This window comes from Euleptes europaea, chromosome 1 (assembly GCF_029931775.1).
Source record: "Euleptes europaea isolate rEulEur1 chromosome 1, rEulEur1.hap1, whole genome shotgun sequence".
Lineage (NCBI taxonomy): Eukaryota > Metazoa > Chordata > Lepidosauria > Squamata > Sphaerodactylidae > Euleptes > Euleptes europaea.
Window position 1 is genome coordinate 169,961,958 of NC_079312.1, and position 18,990 is coordinate 169,980,947.

General features: G+C 50.3%; 1 protein-coding gene across 1 annotated transcript in view; it reads right to left on the reverse strand.

Moving 5' to 3' along the window:
• The window catches only part of TNS2 (tensin 2), a 99,558-nt gene extending 80,821 nt beyond the window's left edge, over nucleotides 1-18,737 (reverse strand). Inside the window, exon 1 of the mRNA XM_056867365.1 lies at nucleotides 18,714-18,737. The gene's annotated coding sequence lies outside the window, so the exon portion shown is untranslated. The remainder of the gene's footprint in view (nucleotides 1-18,713) is intronic.
• Nucleotides 18,738-18,990: the final 253 nt, after the last annotated feature.

Here is an 18,990-nt window from a genome sequence, read left to right on the forward strand (position 1 = left end):
AAATCTTCCAGGAATGGTGGGTGTCGGGTCAATGTTCAATGTTCTGTTGGAAGGACTATGTTCTTTTGGAGTATATCATCCCATGGACAGAAGAAAAGATAGCTTCTATTTTTACTCTAATGAAGGGGAGGGGGATATATGTCGCCCCCCCAAAGATTCTCTGTGGCCATTTATGCTTGGTAGTTAGCGGTGTGTTCCAGGCTGAAGTGCCCCGCATATTTTTTTGAGTTTTTCAAACTGAACCGTCTCTGAAGAAATAACTCCGAAGCCAGCACATACCTGCTTTACATTTCTTAAGAGCCCCTTCAACGCGACCGTTTGTGTTTGCTCTGCCCCTTCCTCCAAGAATCCCCTCAAGGAAGCATGCTAAATCACAGCTGTGCGTTAGCTATGCAAACGGCGGTTGCTAATGGGAGGAACGAAGGAGCAGGCAAGTGGGGGGTGGGATTTCTCTTTTTGTGTTGGGATTGTGAATAGGCATTTTGCATGCTCACAGCTGTGCGTTGGCTATGCAAACGGCGGTTGCAAAAGGAAGGAATGAAGGAGCAGGCAAGTGGGAGGTGGGATTTCTCTTTTTGTGTCGGGACTGTGAATAGGCATTTTAAAGGTCGCATTTAAAAAAAAGAGCTTCGAGCGAGCATCAAAATTGACCTTGCATAAATGGCCCATGTTTCCCCCCCCTTAAGATTCTCTACTGGTCAGTCAACGTAGTGTAGCAGCTAGCGTTGGGCCTTTTATGCAGTCGGCGGTCACCCCTGCCGACTGTTTCGGGGCTTCCTTTGGATTAGGCATGCCTTTTCAGGGGTCGCCTCACTCTCCCCACACGTTTGGCCCGCATTTTCCAGATTCTGGCTAAAAGAGCATCCGGAAAAAACGCACGGAAACGCACCGGGACAGCGAGGCGACCTCTGACGGCCAGGAAAGGAAGCCCCGAAGCAACCTCTGATGGCCAGGAAAGGAAGCCCCGAAGCAGTCGGCGGGGGTGACCGTGGGGAAACGCCCCTGCATAAAAGGCTAGGATCAGGGAGATCCAGGTTCGAATCCACATGCAGCTGTCAAGCGGCCTTGGGTCAGTCAGTAACCATAAGAACTAGAAACTTGGGCGAGGGAGACAAACATTTTCATTAATCTGAATGGAGGGGAGGGGGGATGAGTTTTTCAGAGAGGTGGATTTTGTAACTAATTCCGCAGTCCCCCACCCACCCACCCACCCACCCACCCTCACACACACGTATTTGGAAACATGGCCTAGACACAATGCTAGCAATACATTCTTTGTAAGCTGGACTTCGTGCATTCATTTTTTGGCACCCCAAAATAAAACAAACAACGATAATCAGAAGCAACACATATTTTGCGCTTCCAGCGAAACGTGGGGACGGCAGCCAAATGCCTGAGACAAGCAACATGTGTTGAAGACTGAGATTTATTTCTAAAAAGATTGGTAATGCACATCGTAAAGAAGATAAAAGGGCTTTTCCAAGCAAGCCCTCTCCGTCAGAGTCCTCCACCCCCTCCAGCTGAGAGGTTTTACAAATGACCGGTCCTAGCACACATGCACCCCACTCCTCAATCCCCCCTGCCTGGGTTCTGGGGGCACGAAGCGTGGATTATCCAGAAATCGAACAGCTGTCCCGCCGGAAATGGAGCAGCATTCCAGCCGTGCAAATGGGGAGGGGGAGAGGCAGGGAACGTTGCGGCCCATTACCATCCCAGCTCCCCTCCTTCCCGCCCCACACATTTCCATTCTGCGCAGAGAAAGAAGTGGGGGGGCTGCATTATAGAATACCAGATCTCCCACCACCCAGCCAAACTTAAAAAGAGGCACTCAAGGGGGGCAACGTATAATAAAAGCCATTTCAGACTGGGAGCCATAAAGGCACGGAAACCTTCATTTCCCCAAGAATCACGCCCGTTTCGTTGAAGCTCATGTTAGCCGGAACAACAATATGGACAAGATTCTGGGACTGACCGGCAGGAAATATTCTAGGCCAGTGTCTCTCCAAATTTTTGAAGGGGGACTTAGTTTGGGGGACCCGCTTGCTAAGTAATGCCACCCTATCGTCCTCTTCCCCAACATAAAACACAAGATATTGTCGAAGGCTTTCATGGTCAGAGTTCATCGGTTCTTGTAGGTTATCCGGGCTGTGTGACCGTGGTCTTGGTATTTTCTTTCCTGACGTTTCGCCAGCAGCTGTGGCGGCCACAGCTGCTGGCGAAACGTCAGGAAAGAAAATACCGAGACCACGGTCACACAGCCCGGATAACCTACAAGAACCGATAAAACACAAGGATCTCCAAATCGGCTAATGCTGAACGAGTTTGTATTGTATTTTCATTTATAAATACATAGCATTATTGAGCGACCAGCTGTATTTCATAGCCATTTCGTACATTCTGCTGAGGGAAACCCAAATTTGCAAATCATCCTCCCAGACTCTCCTCTTCTTATGGAGAGCCAGTGTAATATAATAGAGTTTCAGATTAGGATCTGGGAGATCTGGGTTCAAATCCCCACCTAGCCACAAAATTGACTAGGTGACCTTTGGCCAGTAATTCTTTCTCAGCCTACCCTACATTACAGGGTTGTTGTGAGGATAAAAAAAGAGGAAGGGAGAAGAATGGGTTCGGATTGGGTTAGATAGATTCATGGACTACAGATCCATCAATGGTTACTAGCCGTGGTAAGCAAAGGGAACTTCCATATGCAAAGGCAGTATATCTCTGAATACCAGCACTAGAAGGCAACGTCAGGGGAGGGTCTCAGCCTCCATACACTGTTTGTTTGGCCCTCCAAGACTACTGGTTGACCACGATGTGAAGCAGGATGTTGGATTATACAAACCTTTAAGCAGAGGCTAGATGGCCATCTGTCAGGAGCGCTTTGATTGTGGGATCCTGCATGACGGGGGGAGGGTTGGCGTCACTGGGGATGTTGGGGGAGGTAGTTGTGAATTTCCTGCATTGTGCAGGGGGTTGGACTAGATGACCCTGGCGGTCCCTTCCAACTCTATGAGTCTATGAAAACTCTGGTCTGTTCTTAACTCTTTGTTGTAAAGGTAACATAAAAATGTAGCAGGTAGAATAGATCCTGAGCCCCCACCTGCCAGTACAAGCCAGATACAGAACCTTATTTTTCTTGAGCTCTAAACTAGTCACAATAATTGAAACTTGAAGGGCTGTGCGTTAGTGGTAGAACATCTGCTTGGCATGCAGAAGGTCCCAGGTTCAACTATGGCATCTCCAGCAGAAAGGACCAGATAGGAGGTATATCGCCTGCAGAGTCTTTGCCAGTCTGAGTTAGGGTTGCCAGCTCCGGGTTGGGAAATACCTGGAGATTTTGGGGGTGGAGCCTGAGGAGGGTGGGATTTGGAGAGGAGAGGGACTTCAATGGCATAGGGCCCAATTGCCAAAGCGGCCATTTTCTCCAGGGGAACTGATCTCTATCGGCTGGAAATCAGTTGTAATAGCGGGAGATCTCCAGCCACCCCCTGGAGGTTGGCAATCCTAGACTGACGAAGCTATACTTCTAGTGAAAACGCAGACTCAATTCCAGAAGGAGCGTTTTCTGGTTGACTGCTTGCAGCCGCGGCTGCCCAACAATCTGTCTGAGCCGTGGGCGCTCACGCCCCGACTTTCAATTTGCAGCCGGGCGGCTGCACAGCGCTCTTGCCCGCACCGCGGGCTTACCGCCCGATCTCCTTGGCTCAACCTCCATCTCTCCCGTCGAGAGTCCACCCATTTCCGAGGTTGTTTTCTCCAGTGGTCTTGCCTGCCCACACAGCGACTTTGAAGATGCACATTATTCATTGATGGACTTTAGAGAATTAGCAGTCGTTTGGACGGTGTATGTGTTGGAATAAGTTTCATTTTAGTATTGCTATTGCTTATTTGAGTTAATGGTATTGCTGCATTTTGATGAATATATAATATTGAATGTTATTACTTGAGCCTGCGTCCTGTTCATTTTCTCTCCAGTCCTACATGATTCACAGCTAGGGTTGCCAGGTGCCCGCTGGTGGCAGGCAAACCCCCGGTAAAGTGCCCCTCTGCCCGCCGATCAGCTGAGGGTCGACGGGCAATTGTGCACGCGCATGCCCGCTCGCCAACCGGGAAGCCTCTCCTCTCCCTCCCTGGGGTGAGCGAGCTGCCCATTGCAGGCCCGCATGCCAGCGGGAACCTTCCCTTGCCTGCCCGACCTGGGGTGAGCGGGCTGCACGCCCGCGCGCCAGCCGGGAACCTTTCTTCGCCCTCCCTGGGGCGAGCAGGTTGCCTGCTGCATGCCCACATGCCAGCCAGGAACCTTCCCTCGCCCTCCCCGGGGCGAGCGGGCTGCCCACTGCAGCCCCGCGCACCAGGCGGCAATTCCGGTTTACAACCGGGCGGCTTACAACACACATGCACATAACACACACAGAAAACTCCCGTTGAAGGTAAGTGGGGACCTGGCAACCCTATCCACAGCATAGGTGTTATTTGTTTGGTACCACCTGGAGGTTGGCAACCCTAGTCTGAGCAGACGATACGGATCTTGATGGATCGATGTGTTCCACGCGTGAATCTTGGAGGTAGAATTAACTGGAGGTTGGCAACCCTAGTCTGAGCAGACGATATGGATCTTGATGGATCGATGTGTTCCACGCGTGAATCTTGGGGGTAGAATTAACTGGAGGTTGGCAACCCTAGTCTGAGCAGACAATACGGATCTTGATGGATCGATGTGTTCCACGCGTGAATCTTGGAGGTAGAATTAACTATGCAAAGCAAACATTTATGAAGACTGCGGGATCAGTAAATGGGGGTGGGGAGGAAGGGAGGAAATAGGCACAGCCCTGCTCAGTGAGGCTTGCATGATGAAGCACAGGTAAGCAATCCAAAATGGAAAGCAGCCAGCAAACGAGGAGGGTCCCTGGGACATGTAGTTCTTTCCTGGAGCGGCAGGGAATGAGAGAGATGCTCTGTCTCAAAGCATGTGCGTATAAGCCCTGCTGAATGCGCCATTCACACTCAGCCCCGGCCGTGCGGCCCTCTCTATAAATAGCCATGAATCGTGGGCTTTGTGCGGCGGGTCCTTGCTGCAAAAACAAGTTATCTGTTCAAAAGGGCAAGAAACAGGAGCCACTGGCCCAGGCAGGAGGCGGGGGGGGGCTGGGGGGGGTCAGCCTCCCAGCAAGAGGGAGCTTTTGAAGCTCCGGAGGGCAAGGCATCCTTTGCAAATAACGCCTCTCTTTCCTCCGAAGTACAGAGAGAAACACACAGAGCTCCCACAGCCCAGCAGAGTGTGCGGGGCTTCTGCCAAAATTCACGGGATGATCGGAGAGTCTGGGGATTCTGGATCGCTGGGCACCCGCGGGCAGACGCCTCTTCTCTGCTCCCTGCTGAGCTAGAGGCGAGCATGGGTAGCCTTGGCCGGCAAACGGCATTTTTAATCCCAGGCTGCGTTTTGAACGGAGCAAGGCTAAAACCGCCTTTGGAAAACGTGGGCGAAAAGCGCGGGAAGAGCAAGGTGACCTCTGATGGTTCAAAACGGCATGCGTAATCAAAAGGAAGCCCCAAAGCAGTCGGCAGGGGTGACTGTGGGGAAACGTCCCTCCATAAAAGGCCTAAGTCCGACCCTTGGTCTATCAAGGGCAGTATTATTGACTCTCTGACAACAACCACTTTCTAGAGCCTCAGACAGAGGTCCTTCCTCTTCTCCCACTACCTAGTTCTTTTTGCTGGAGATGCCGGGGATCGAACCACGGACCTTCTGCATGCAAAGCTGATACTCTACCACTGAGCCACAGTTTCTCAAGCTGCCTTATAATGAATCAGTCAGTTCGTCTGTCTTGTGTACTCTGACTGGCAGCAGCTCTCCAGGTTCTTGGTCAGAGGTCTTTCCCATCGCTTACAGCCCGACCCTTTTAACTGGAGATGCCGGGGATGAAACTGGCGACCTTCTGCATGCAAAGCGGATGCTCTCAGCCATGGCCCCCCTTCCCTTTTAAATGTGGCACAGGAGGCTGCATGGGTACAGCGTTCAGGCTTTGCCCAGAGGGCTTGAGAAATATTTCTCAGATGAGCTCCCTAGCATTGGAGAAGGCTTGGCTTATTTTTCCCTTATACACTAACCTGGTGAGGAATCTATAAAGAGAAACGTTATATATGTATACTTGGCGAGAGGAGAAGATCCTAAACAAGGCACCTCTGCAATGGCAGGTCAAATCCCTAGCATGCCAGCATCTCTTACCAGCATCCCGAACTCTGCACCAGGCTGGGAGGGAAACGGTCAGTGGAGCTGGTCCAGGCCAAAGCCTCTGCCAGTGGGCGAGGAGGTTAACCGAGGCAAGGAGACGGCTGGGCAGCGGCTCTTTCGTAGCCGGAGCCCACGAGGTGCTGCAGCATAGATGCTCCCTCCCTGCTCTTGGTCAGTCCAGAACAACATGTTTACTCACATGGCTCGGTCACACTGCAGAGCAAAGAGTGCCCGCTATTGTGTCACCGGCAGAGATGTTTCCCCCAGCTACACAACGGCCCCGTCTTGCGTCCTGTGAAGGGCTGCGTTTGCGTGGCCCCCTCGCTTGGATCCTTGCTCCCAAAGCTATTTTGACACCAACTTCTGCAGTCCAAATTCTGCTTGCGTACATTAAGGCAAGCGGCGTGCGATTGCTTGATGTGCATAATACATTTGGCTTCCGAGAATCTGGGTTATTTTTAGGCACGGTTAAGAGGGTAGAATATGGATTAGGGAAAAAGCATGAAGATTGAGAGCAGACTTGGTATTATTTTATTTGTATATTTATACCCGCTTTTCTTCCCTATAGCTACCTAAGGCAGCTTACCACTTTGTTTCTGCAACAGCAACCCTTCGAGGTAGGTTAGGCTGAGAAAGAGGGTGACTGGCCTAAGGTCATCTAGCAAACTTCCGTGGCGTAGTGGGGTTTTGAACCTGGGTCTTCCGGATCCTTAGCCTGATGCTCTAACCACTACACCACGCTATCTCTCTAGCGGGAACGATATGTCCGTTACCAAATGTGAAACTGCTGCCCAGTTACTGCCATGGAAGATCACTGGGTGATCTTAGGCCTGTCAGCCTAACTTACCGCAGAGGGTAGTTGTTGTAGTGACGATAAAATAGAGGAGGGGAGAACGTTGCTTCTAGCTGCTTTGGGTCTCCATGGGGGATAAAAGCAAGGTATAAATATCTAAATAAATAAGAGATGATCTGTCAGTAGCTCTGTCAAAGTTCTCATCAGAGTTTGGAGAAGGGACAGAGGGGATAGAGAGGGGGGGCTTACATGCATCTCTCTTTCCATCGCCATCACCCCTCTGATGCTTGGATTATGCACACTTTGTTTGGATTATGCACACTGTTTCCGACCATCAGAGTTCGCCTCACTCTCCCCCTGCGTTTCCGCACATTTTGCCTGAGTTTTCAAATTCAAGATAAAACAGGTCCCTGAAAACGCGGGCAAAGTGCGGGGAAACTCGGGGAGAGCGAGGTGACCTCTGACGGTCGGAAACGGCGTGCATAATCCAAACAAAGACCCGACGTCGTTGGAGGGGTGACCATGAGGGAAACAGCCATGCATAAAAAGCCAGAGAGAGAGAGAGAGGTCATAGCATTTTAAACGTTTTGGATGGAGAAGCCAAGTTGGCTTAAACACCTTGAGGTGCTTAAGGACTAGATTCTCTCTGGGGATCGGACATGAGCCAGTGGATTTAATCCCTTCACTCTCTTCGGCCATTTATGCAGGGTCAATATTGATGCTCGCTCACAGCTGCTTCTTAAAATCCACCCTTTAAAATGACTATTCACGGCCCCGATGCAAGAGGAGAAAGTCAAACAAATTCCACCCCCCCACTCGCCTGCTCCTTCCTTCCTTCGTTTGCATAGCCAAGCCACGGCTGTGATTTTTCATGCTTCCTTCAGTGAATGCTTCGGTGCGGGGGCGGAGCAAATACAAAAGGTTGCGTTAAAGGGGCTCTTAAGAAATGCGAAGCAGGTATGCGCCGGCTTTGCAGTGACGGCTGGAATGACGGTCAGCGTGAAGAAATCAAAAAAATAAATATGCGGGGCACTTCAGCCTGGAACGGGCTGCTAATTACCAAGCATAAATGGCCTTTCAGTTAATAACCCAATCCACTTTTACTCACATGCTTCCGCCTGCGTAGGTGAATGTGCAGAGGGAACGAAAGACAGAGTAAAATTTAGGAAACGGAGGAGAAAGATGGAGGCGGAGAATCACTCAAACTACTCCCCCCACCAAAAAAAAAAAACCCTTTTCAGATTGAAAGAGGAGCTTGGAATGTGCCAGATGCCAAAGGGCCAAGCTACGTACTGCAGTTGGTAACCTCCTGCTCAACTTTGAGATCAGAAATAAGTGTGGGTGGGTGTGGGGGGTTCAGGGGGGATGCATCAAGCAATGGAATACAGGAAGTGGGAGGGTCCTACTTCAGGCTGCTTACAATTAAAATACCAGAAATAAGCCACTGAAAATTTTCTCCAAGGGGACTGATCTTTATCAGCTGGATATCAGCTGTAATGGCAGGAGTTTTCCAGCTGCCACCTGGAGGCTGGCAACCCTAGGAGGTGCCACCACTGAAAACACCCTGTTTCTAGTCATCACCTGCCTCCCCGATGAGCACAGAGAGCAGGACCTGAGAGGCAGATCTTAACTGGTGGGCTGGATCGTAGGAACTGCCAGCCAGAGGCAAAGCACAGCAGCCAACAGCTGCAGCAATGGGAATCGCTGGCAAGCCAGTTTAGAGGGAAGGACCCTCTCCCGTTCTGTTTAAAGAACCCCCCCCAGAAAAAAAAAAACCTAATTTCCGTCCAGATTCCTAACAGTGTACTGAACCCTTTTATCAGCTGTCCTCGCGACAATCTGCATCTAATCCATAGGCAATCTCAGCAGATATTTCTCACTTCCTGCCTAGCAGCAGCATTGGGCAAGGGATGGGTGTTTCCCACCCCGCTGAACAGTCTGTTCCATAGCTCAGGAAATCAGATGGGAATTGGTCAACTCTTTAAGAATAGCAGGCTGGGCTCTGGAGGTCAGGAACAGGACTTAAAAATAGGAACTGTCAAGATATCAGTGCTTTTGAGAAGAAGAAAAATTCTCCTCCCCTACATCGCTGAGAGTTGGGAGAACAAACCAAACGCTGTCAATTTTGTTGTACCCAGGCAGAAGAAGAAGAGTTGGTTTTTGTATGCCAACTTTCTCTACCACTTAAAGGAGACTCAAACCGGCTTACAATCTCCTTCCCTCCCCCTCCCCACAACAGACACCGTGAGGGAGGTGGGGCTGAGAGAGTGTGACTAGCCCAAGGTCACCCTGCTGGGTTCGTGTGTAGGAGTGGGGAAACCAACCCAGTTCACCAGATTAGCCTCCGCCGATCACGTGGAGGAGTGGGGAATCAAACCCGGTACTCCAGATCAGAGTCCACCGCTCCAAACCACCGCTCTTTACCACTACACCACGCTGGCAGACTCTGTTAGCTGATTTCTCCCTTGGCTGAGCTCATCCCAAACCAGACAATTTCCCTTTCCTGCTTTGGGATCATTTCTAGGTTTCTCAGCCGTCCACCCCCGCGCCCCGATTTGGGTTTTCCCAGCACTGCTCGGGGCGGGCTGGAGGACATATGGGAACATCTGAAGGAACCGGGAAATCTGCTTGCGCGCGCTTTCTGTCTCTCTGCCTTGGAAGCCTGTGCCTCGAAAATTACCAGTTAAGCAAAACCCCATGTTTTGCACATGGAGCCTCAATCAAAGGGCTTGGAAGTCCTCCTGGGAAGAGTGTCGCTTTAATTACATCTCTGGGAACTTTGATGTCATTGTTCAGCAACATCCTCCTTACTTGGAATGGTAGAAAGGATTTTAGTGGCGCGCAAGCCAGGAGGCTAGGGTTGCCAGGTCCCTCTTCACCCCCGGCAGGAGGTTTTTGGGGCGGAGCCTAAGAAGGGCGGGGTTTGGAGAGGGGAAGGACTTCAATGCCATAGAGTCCAATTGATAAAGCAGCCGTTTCCTCCAGGTGAACTGATCTCTATCGGCTGGAGATCGGTTGTAATAGCAGGAGATCTCCAGCTAGTACCTGGAGGTTAGCAACCCTACAGGAGGCAATGTCTTGAGCTGTAACTTCCGCAGCTCAGTCTTAGTAGGTTTACTCAGAAATAAATCCCGTTTAATTCGATGCTATCGATTCACATTGTATGCATATGAATTAGGTCCAGGATTTGGTTGGAAGGCCCAGGGTTGCCAACCTCCGGGTACTAGCTGGAGATCTCCCGCTATTACAACTGCTTTCCAGCCAATAGAGATGAGTTCACCTGGAGAAAATGGCCGCTTTGGCCATTGGACTCTATGGCATTGAAGACCCTCTATGGCATTGACTCTATGGCATTGAAGACCCTCCCTTCCGCAAACCCCGCCCTTCTCAGACTCCACCCCAAAAATTTCCAGGTATTTCCCAACCCGGAGCTGGCAACCCTACCCGCCAAGAGAGCTCTATGCTATGCAAATAATAACTTACCGTCGGTCTCCAGCCCCAAGAGTGTCCGGCTGACCTCAACCAGGGCCAGAGCTTTTCGGTCTGGTGGAACCCTCTCTCTAATGAGACCATGGCACTGTGGGACTTGATGCAGTTCTGCAGGGCCTGTAAGAGCGAGTTGTTCCGCCAGGTCTATGGTTGAGGGCAGGTCCCTCTTCGCCAACGGCGGGAAGTTTTTTGGGTGGAGCCCGAGGAGGGCTCCGACACATGAAGCCAGCTGGGTGACCTTGGGCTAGTCACAGCTCTCTTAGAGATCTCTTAGCCCCACCTCCCTCCCAGGGTGTCTGTTGTGGGGAGGGGAAGGGAAGGCGATCGTAAGCCGGTTTGATCCTTCCTTAAGTGGTAGAGAAAGTCGGTATATAAAAACCAACTCTTCTTCTTCCTCTTCCTCCTCCTCTATTGTGGCTCCTACCTGACAGAACAGCCTGCCTGGGTAAGCCAGCAAGGCTCCTGAACTCCTGTCATTCCGCTGGATGTATACAATGAAACTGGCCAAAAGGGAATCCATAGAATCATAGAGTTGGAAGGGACCACCAGGGTCATCTAGTCCAACCCCCTGCACAATGGAAGTAATTCACAACTACCTCCCCACCCCGCAGCACTCCCAGCGACCCCTACTCCATGCCCAGAAGATGGCCAAGGTGCCCTCCCTCTCATGATCTGCCTAAGGTCATAGAATCAGCATTGCTGACAGATGGCCATCTAGCCTCTGCTTAAAAACCTCCAGGGAAGGAGCGCTCACCCCCTCCAGAATTCTTATACACTGATTTATTTTATTATTTTTTTGCTGTCACGTTACAGCCAACTTATGGTGACCCTGGAGGGTTTTCAAGGATAGAGACAAGCAGAGGTCATTTGCCATTGCCTGCTTCCACGTAACAACCACGGACATCCTTGGTGATCTCCCATCCAAGCACTAACCATGGCAGCCCCTGCTTAAGCTTCCAAGATCTTACGAGATTGGTTAGCCTGAGCTCTCCATATCAGGACTAAAGGGAATAGGCTTGTAATAAAACAGAACTGCTCAGGACTGATTTTTTTTTTGTACAGGAAATAAGGTTGTAGCGTTATTGTTCTGTGAAAAAAATTGCAGGCAGTTCCTCCCCTTTCCTTCTCCCACTGGTATTGCATTGTTTACTGGACGTATTGTACTGTTCTTTTTATTTCATTGTTTCTCTCACTGTGCGATCCAGTTCTTTTGCATGTTTGATTGTATGCATTACACTGGACATTAGGGTCGCCAACCTCCAGGTAGTGATACGAGACAGGCAGTGCCAAAGCCCAAGTCTTCAACAAAATACATGCTAATTTCTAGCAAAAATAATTCTATATTATTACATGCAATGTGTTGAAACCATACACCAAAATATACATAAACCATACACCAAAATATATGTACACCAGCCTCGTATAAATGTGGCAAACTATGTACACAAGGTTACAAACGATTAAAAGGACAATATTTATAGCCACCAACCAAAAGTTCCATAAAACTTTTGTTTCCAAAGGCAGACCCCTTGGAGGCAAAAAAGTAGAATCAGTTTGGGAAACGCTTCTTCCGAAATTAATAAGGCGTTTTCGCCCAGTCACGGCTTCTTCAGCCCTTAAGATTTGCCAGGTCAACTCGGCCGTTCATATTCTACGTTCCTTCAAAAGTTCCTTCAAAAGCAAGCACGCAAAATTACATTGCTGCTCGCTGTCTTTCCGCGAGGGTGGTTGTTAAAAGCTGCTCTCCTGGGACAAGATAAAATGGAGGAGCTGACTACAGGCGATCTTGATTAAGAGATTGAATTTACTTGGGTTTTGATACTGCCTATCTTGTATTCTTACCAATTCCGTGCGGTACTGGTGGAGATTTCTTGCTGAACCTCCAGGTAGTGGCTGGAGATCTCCCGCTACTACAACTGATCTAGCGCCGGTGAAAATCCCCCACCGGGCAGGCTTGCTAATTCATTGCAACCAGCAAGGACTTGGGGCCGGCCACACAGGCGCACCAGCTCCGTCCTTCCTGCTCCCAAGCTGATGGAAAACAAACTTAAATACGGATTTCCCTTCTGGTCTGTATCCAAAGCGAGCTGCTAAGCGGGCAGCCTTCGCATTTCAGCTTAAGAGAAACTAACCGCTTCCTCCATGTTCTCCAAGAGGGCTGCTTCACACATTATGGCTGTTTAAGGAAGCACTTTTTGTTTTAAAGCGCACGCCTAAATCTGTAAAGCATGACCGTGATGCACAGCCAACCAATGCACTGTTACAATGACATGGGCCGGAGATAGGTTGCCAGGTCCTTCTTCGCCACCGGCGGGAGGTTTTTGAGGCAGAGCCTGAGGAGGGTGGGGTTTGGGGAGGGACCCTTTGGCTAGGGTTGCCATCCTCCAGGTACTTCCAAGGCAAAGAATACAGTTTCCAATAGTCAATTTTTCTGCTCTGTCCTATATAAGGTAAGTATAACAATGCTGTTAATATCGCAATTAGTTCACAATATATTGCCTATAAGAAACTAATCCTTGTATTCTTATTTCAGACGTCAAGTAGAAGAGGAAGACCGCCGTTTCATTCTTCTTCAGTTCCTCTTCAAACCCTTGATAATATAAGTTGGTCTATTGCTTCAATTACACGTTTTCATTTCATATTTCAAAACTCCCTATGGGTAGTACAAAAAGCATATCATCTGCTCCTCAGAGCTAGTTTAGACTCATAGGTTCCTCCTTGGGAAAAAATTGACTATTGGAAATATGTGCACTTGTTGGTGTACTGTATTTATTGGCGATGCATATTTGTAAATTGACAACTTTGTAATAGAGAATTGGTATTTAAATAATATTGTGACTGTATTCTTTGGCTTGGAACTAACAATTATACAGCAGTGTCTATTTTTGCTAACCTCCAGGTACTAGCTGGAGATCTCCTGCTATTACAACTGATTTCCAGATGACAGATATCAGTTCCCCTGGAGAAAATGGCAGCTTTGGCAACTGGACTCTATGGCTTTGAAGCCCCTCCCCTCCCCAAACCCCACCCTCCTCAGGCTCTGCCCCCAAAACCTCCCGCCGGTGGCGAAGAGGGACATGGCAACCTTTGCCAATCGGACTCTATGGCATTGCAGGCCCTCCTCTCCCCAAACCCTGCCCTCCTCAGGCTCTGCCCCCAAAACCTCCTGCCGGTGGCGAAGAGGGACATGGCAACCTTTGCCAATCGGACTCTATGGCATTGCAGGACCTCCCCTCCCCAAACCCTGCCCTCCTCAGGCTCTGCCCCCAAAACCTCCCGCCAGTGGTGAAGAGGGACCTGGCAACCCTACTTACTACACAGTCCTTTCTACTGGAGATGCCGGGGATTGAACCTGGGACCTTCTGCATGCCCGGCAAATGCTCTGCCACTGAGCCATGGCCCCTCCCCAACTTGCTCCTACTTTCTGGACAACAAGCTCAAAGGTTTATCTGACAAGCTCTAGGCAGAAACTCTTTTGCTTTAATTTCAACCCGTTGGTTCTGGTCTGACCTTCTGGAGCAACAGAAAACAACTCGGCGCCATCCTCTATAGGACAGCCCTTCAAGTACTTGAAGATGGTTATTATATCCCCTTCTCCTCTTCACGCTAAACATACCCAGCTCCTTCAACCTTTCCTCATAGGACTTGGTCTCCAGACCCCTCCCCATCTTCGTTGCCCTCCTCTGCATTCGGCCTTTGTGGAATGCATGGATGAGCAGAGCAGCTGTTGCCCTGTAAGCGATAAATCACATCTGTGTGGTCTGTCTGACTTAGGAGTCCTGGCACATTTCCTCCGTTCTGAGTGACAGCTCATGTTTTTGTGGTCACGAGTGTTCGGGCTGGTGGTCTGGAGAAGAGCTGGGAAGCAGGCAGGTAGACACGCAGGGGCTGGCGGAGAGAGAGCGGTTGGTTCGTGCTCAGCTGCTGAGAGTGTCCGAACAGCAGGGCCCGTCTCGGGTTTTGGAGGACCCTGGGGCGAGACTGTCCTCCTCCCACCACCACCAGGACCCCTGCTTGGGCTGTCCTACCAGCCTACACGTTATCTCCACCTGCCTGTGTGTCCTTCCTTCCCCTGCCCATCTGTGAGCCTTCACAAGGACGGGGAGGGGCTGCAGCTCAGTTTGTAGAGCCTCTGCTTGGCACGCAGAAGGTCCCAGGTTCAATCCCCAGCATCTCCAGTTAAAGGGACTGGGCAGCTCAGTTTGTAAAGCCTCTGCTTGGCACGCAGAAGGTCCCAGGTTCAATCCCCGGCATCTCCAGTTAAAGGGACTGGGCAGCTCCGTTTGTAGAGCCTCTGCTTGGCACGCAGAAGGTCCCAGGTTCAATCCCCGGCATCTCCAGTTAAAGGGACTGGGCAGTTCAGTTTGTAGAGCCTCTGCTTGGCACGCAGAAGGTCCCAGGTTCAATCCCCGGCATCTCCAGTTAAAGGGACTGGGCAGCTCAGTTTGTAGAGCCTCTGCTTGGCACGCAGAAGGTCCCAGGTTCAATCCCCGGCATCTCCAGTTAAAGGGACTGGGCAGCTCCGTTTGTAGAGCCTCTTCAAACGCAGAAGGTCCCAGGTTCAATAGCCGGCATCTCCAGTTAAAGGGACTGGGCAGCTCAGTTTGTAGAGCCTCTGCTTGGCACGCAGAAGATCCCAGGTTCAATCCCCGGCATCTCCAGTTAAAGGGACTGGGCAAGGAGGTGATGGGAAAGACCCCTGCCTGAGAACCGTGGGCCAATCACTGGTCTTTTATGCCTGGTTGTTTCCCTCACCGTCACCCCTCTGACGACTCCGGGTCCTTGTTTGGATTATGCGTGCCGTTTCCGACCGTCGGAGGTCACCTCGCTCTCCCCCTGCATTTCCCCGCGTTCTGCCCGCGTTTCGAAATGCGAGATAAAACAGGTCCCTCAAAACGCGGGCAAAATGCAGGGAAACGCAGGGGGAGAGCGAGGCGACCTCTGACGGTCGGAAACGGCACGCGTGGTCCAAACAAGGACCCGGAGTTGTCGGAGGGGTGACGGCAGGTGGAACAGCCATGCATAAAAGGCCATTCTCTCTCAGGGCTGTTGGGAGGCCAAAATGGTGGTGGGGGGACTTACACTGCTCTAATCTCTTCAGAGGAAAGGCAGTATAAAAATGGAATAAATCAATCTAGTTTATAAATAATAATGATTGGGCAGGACAGCTCGCGTCAGGAGGAGGCTCGTAAAGCTGAGAACCAGACCTAGATTTGCAATCTCATTTCCTGTTTACGCAGCATGCTCTTCTGGAAAGCTGCTCATAGGATTTCCCCAGGGGCAGAAAGGCCATTTGTACTGGGGGGTGGGGGGGCTGTCACTTTAAAAAAAAAAGGTCTCTGCTCTAATTCCACCCACCCCAATTCAACAAACCTTTAAAACAAAGGCAGTAGAACAGTTTGGCAGACTATATCCTCCCAGAATCAACCCATGTAAAACCCCAGTCTGGTCCGCGTTTAATAAAAACAGACGTACAATCACCAAAACCCTCGGCACCCAACGCCTGTCTGTGTTTGGGCGGGAAGTCATGAGTCAGTCCATCCCAACCGTTCCTCCGTTAAGTCATTATTTATCCCGACATCTCTCTATCCTGCGTTATACTGGATTTAGAAATCTCCCCAGCAGCAACGGGGAATCAAAGGAGCAAATTTAAACAAGCCATTAAAAACAACAACGAAATAAACACGGCAGACCCATCAAAATAACAGTGACGTACGAATCTGCCTTATATCTGGTTCAGTATTTTCTGCTTGGACTCCAGGGTCCTAACATTGCCTACCCACCCCCCACCCCCAGACCCTCTGGAACAGAACTGCATTGGCTTAATACCGAAATGCTGTCAGGAACTGCTGTATGGAGGGAATTCTACAGCTGTGGGGCCACCGACAAGAAGGCCCTGTCTCCTAACGCGCTTCGGATGGCAAAGGCAGATTTCGTGCTGCTTTTTACATTTATATGCCACTTTGCTCCCCGGCGGGGAACCAAAGCAGCTTACAACATCCTCCCCTGATATGGGAGCAGGGACTGGGAACTCAGCCCAGTTCGGGCTTTAAAGCAGCCTTTTCAATGGAGTCGGGGTTCAAACCACAGGGAAGCGATTCGTCTGCCGATCCAACAAAATATGAATTGAGCCTACGGTTCACACGTGCATGCTTATTGCTTAGCTGGCAGCAATATCCATAGACAATTTTCATGTGTGAAATAGCCACTGGTTCCTTTTCCTGTCTGTGCTATAGAGGGTATGAACTATGGACTAGGGTCCTGCTTGGTAGTGCAGGCAAGGGAGCAGGTGAAGGCGGGCGGGAGGCAGGGCAGCGGTGGCCTCCCTCCCTCAGTACCTGAGAGCTTTTAAAGAGACAAGCATCCTCTTCGGATGAAAACCTGTCGCCCTTCAAGCCAGTTCAGCTTGTGCCCCAGTGCCGGTTCACACATGCATGTGGTCTGAAGATTGCTCTAAGGTTCAAGACATTAGGGAGGAGGAGGAGGAGAAGAAGAAGAGTTGGTTTTTATATGCCGACTTTCTCTACCACTTAAGGAAGAATCAAACTGGCTTACCATCACCCTCCCTTCCTCCCCTCCCCACAACAGGCACCCTGTGAGGTAGGTGGGGCACTCTAAAGAGAGCTGTGACTAGCCCAAGGTCATCCAGCTGGGTTCATGTGTAGGAGCAGGAAAACCAACCCGGTTAACCAGATTAGCGTCCGCCGCTCATGCGGAGGAGTGGGGAATCAAACCCGGTTCTCCAGGTTAGAGATGTACTGGAGTAAATCTACACAGGATTGCACTGAGTCAGCCCTAAGAACGGAAAGCAGAGTGAAGTAGTGTTTTTCTCAGTTTGCAATAATGCTGTTCTCTCCCCCCCCCTTTTTTTTTTTTAACAGATGGGGCTTTTAAGACTAGTATTTTGAAGGGTCAGCGGTGTGAATTTCACTTGACAGCAGGCAGGAGTCCCTTGGCAAACCTGCAGGGGAGCTTGCGTGAAACTGACAAGCACATAACTGCCTGGCTTACATGAAACCGACAACCATGGCTTCTTCTCACATCACTTAAAAGAAAGAAAAAAGAGAGAGCTGTTTCTTAAGAAGCATGTCAGGAAATGGTCCAGAGGAGATGGCATTCGGCCAACCAGCTTTCCCCCATCTGGCCTTTTAAGAGCTGTGTCGCTTAAAAACAGACGACAACAGAGGTTCTCAAGCAGCTAAGCATGAAAGCAAGGTCCATACGACTGCTTCAACCTCCATAATTTTTTTAAAGCTCTTAATAGTGGTGGAGGTGGGGAGACAAAGGAAAAATAAAGTGAGATGTCTTTTTTTTTAGGCGAGGGGGTAATAAACTTTCCTGATACTCCAGTTGAGTAGGGTTTTTTTTTGGAGGGGAGGTTATACCTGTGGCAGAAAAGCAAAGCAATTAAAGGTTTCTCTGACATCTTAAAAACTAACAAGTTCCTTTCAGTATGGGATTTTGCCCCTTTCGTTAGATGCATGAAATGGCCCTATAAATCCAAAAACACAGAATCATGGAGTTGGAAGGGACCACCAGGGTCATCTAGTCCAACCCCTGCACAATGCAGGAAATTCACAACTACCTCCCCCCACACCCCCAGTGAACCCCGACTCCATGCCCAGAAGATGGCCAAGATGCCCTCCCTCTCATCATCTACCTAAGGTCACAGAATCAGCATTGCTGACAGATGGCCATCTAGCCTCTTCTTTAAAACCTCCAGGGAAGGAGAGCTCACCACCTCCCGAGGAAGCCTGTTCCACTGAGGAACAACTCTGACTGTCAGAAAATTCTTCCTAATGTCTAGATGGAAACTCTTTTGATTTAATTTCAACCCATTTGTTCTGGTCCGACCTTCTGGGGCAACAGAAAACAACTCGGCACCCTCCTCTATATGACAGCCCTCCAAGTACTTGAAGATGGTTATCATATCACCTCTCGTTCCTCTCCTCTTCAGGCTAAACATACCCAGCTCCTTCAATCTTTCCTCATAGGACTTGGTCTCCAGACCCCTCACCATCTCTGTCACTCTCCTCTGGACACGTTCCAGCTTGTCTACATCTTCCTTAAATTGCAGTGCCCAAAACTGAACACAATAGGTCAAGTACATTTAACAGCTTGCAAGGCAGTAGCGATTCCCCTTTCTCCCTCGCACCAGGGTGTGTCCCCCCACCCCAGACTCAGCTGAACACCTACCCGTTTTCCACTGGCTACTCGGGCGCTCTCTGTCCTCCCCAGCGCTTTCCGCAAAGTTTCCATCGCGCTTCTCGGCTTCATGGCCACGGGCAACCGCGCATCACTCCCCCTTTGCGCCTTAGGCTCTCGGCGAGGCTAGACGGCATGCCGAAAGGGTTGAGCGATGCTCCGGAAAAGTGTGAGTCTGTGGAGGGCCAGACAGCAAGGGCTGGGGTGGATCTGCTTCCCAAACTGGCCCAGAAGGGTGCGTGAGGCAGGAGGATGCCGGAGCTGGAAA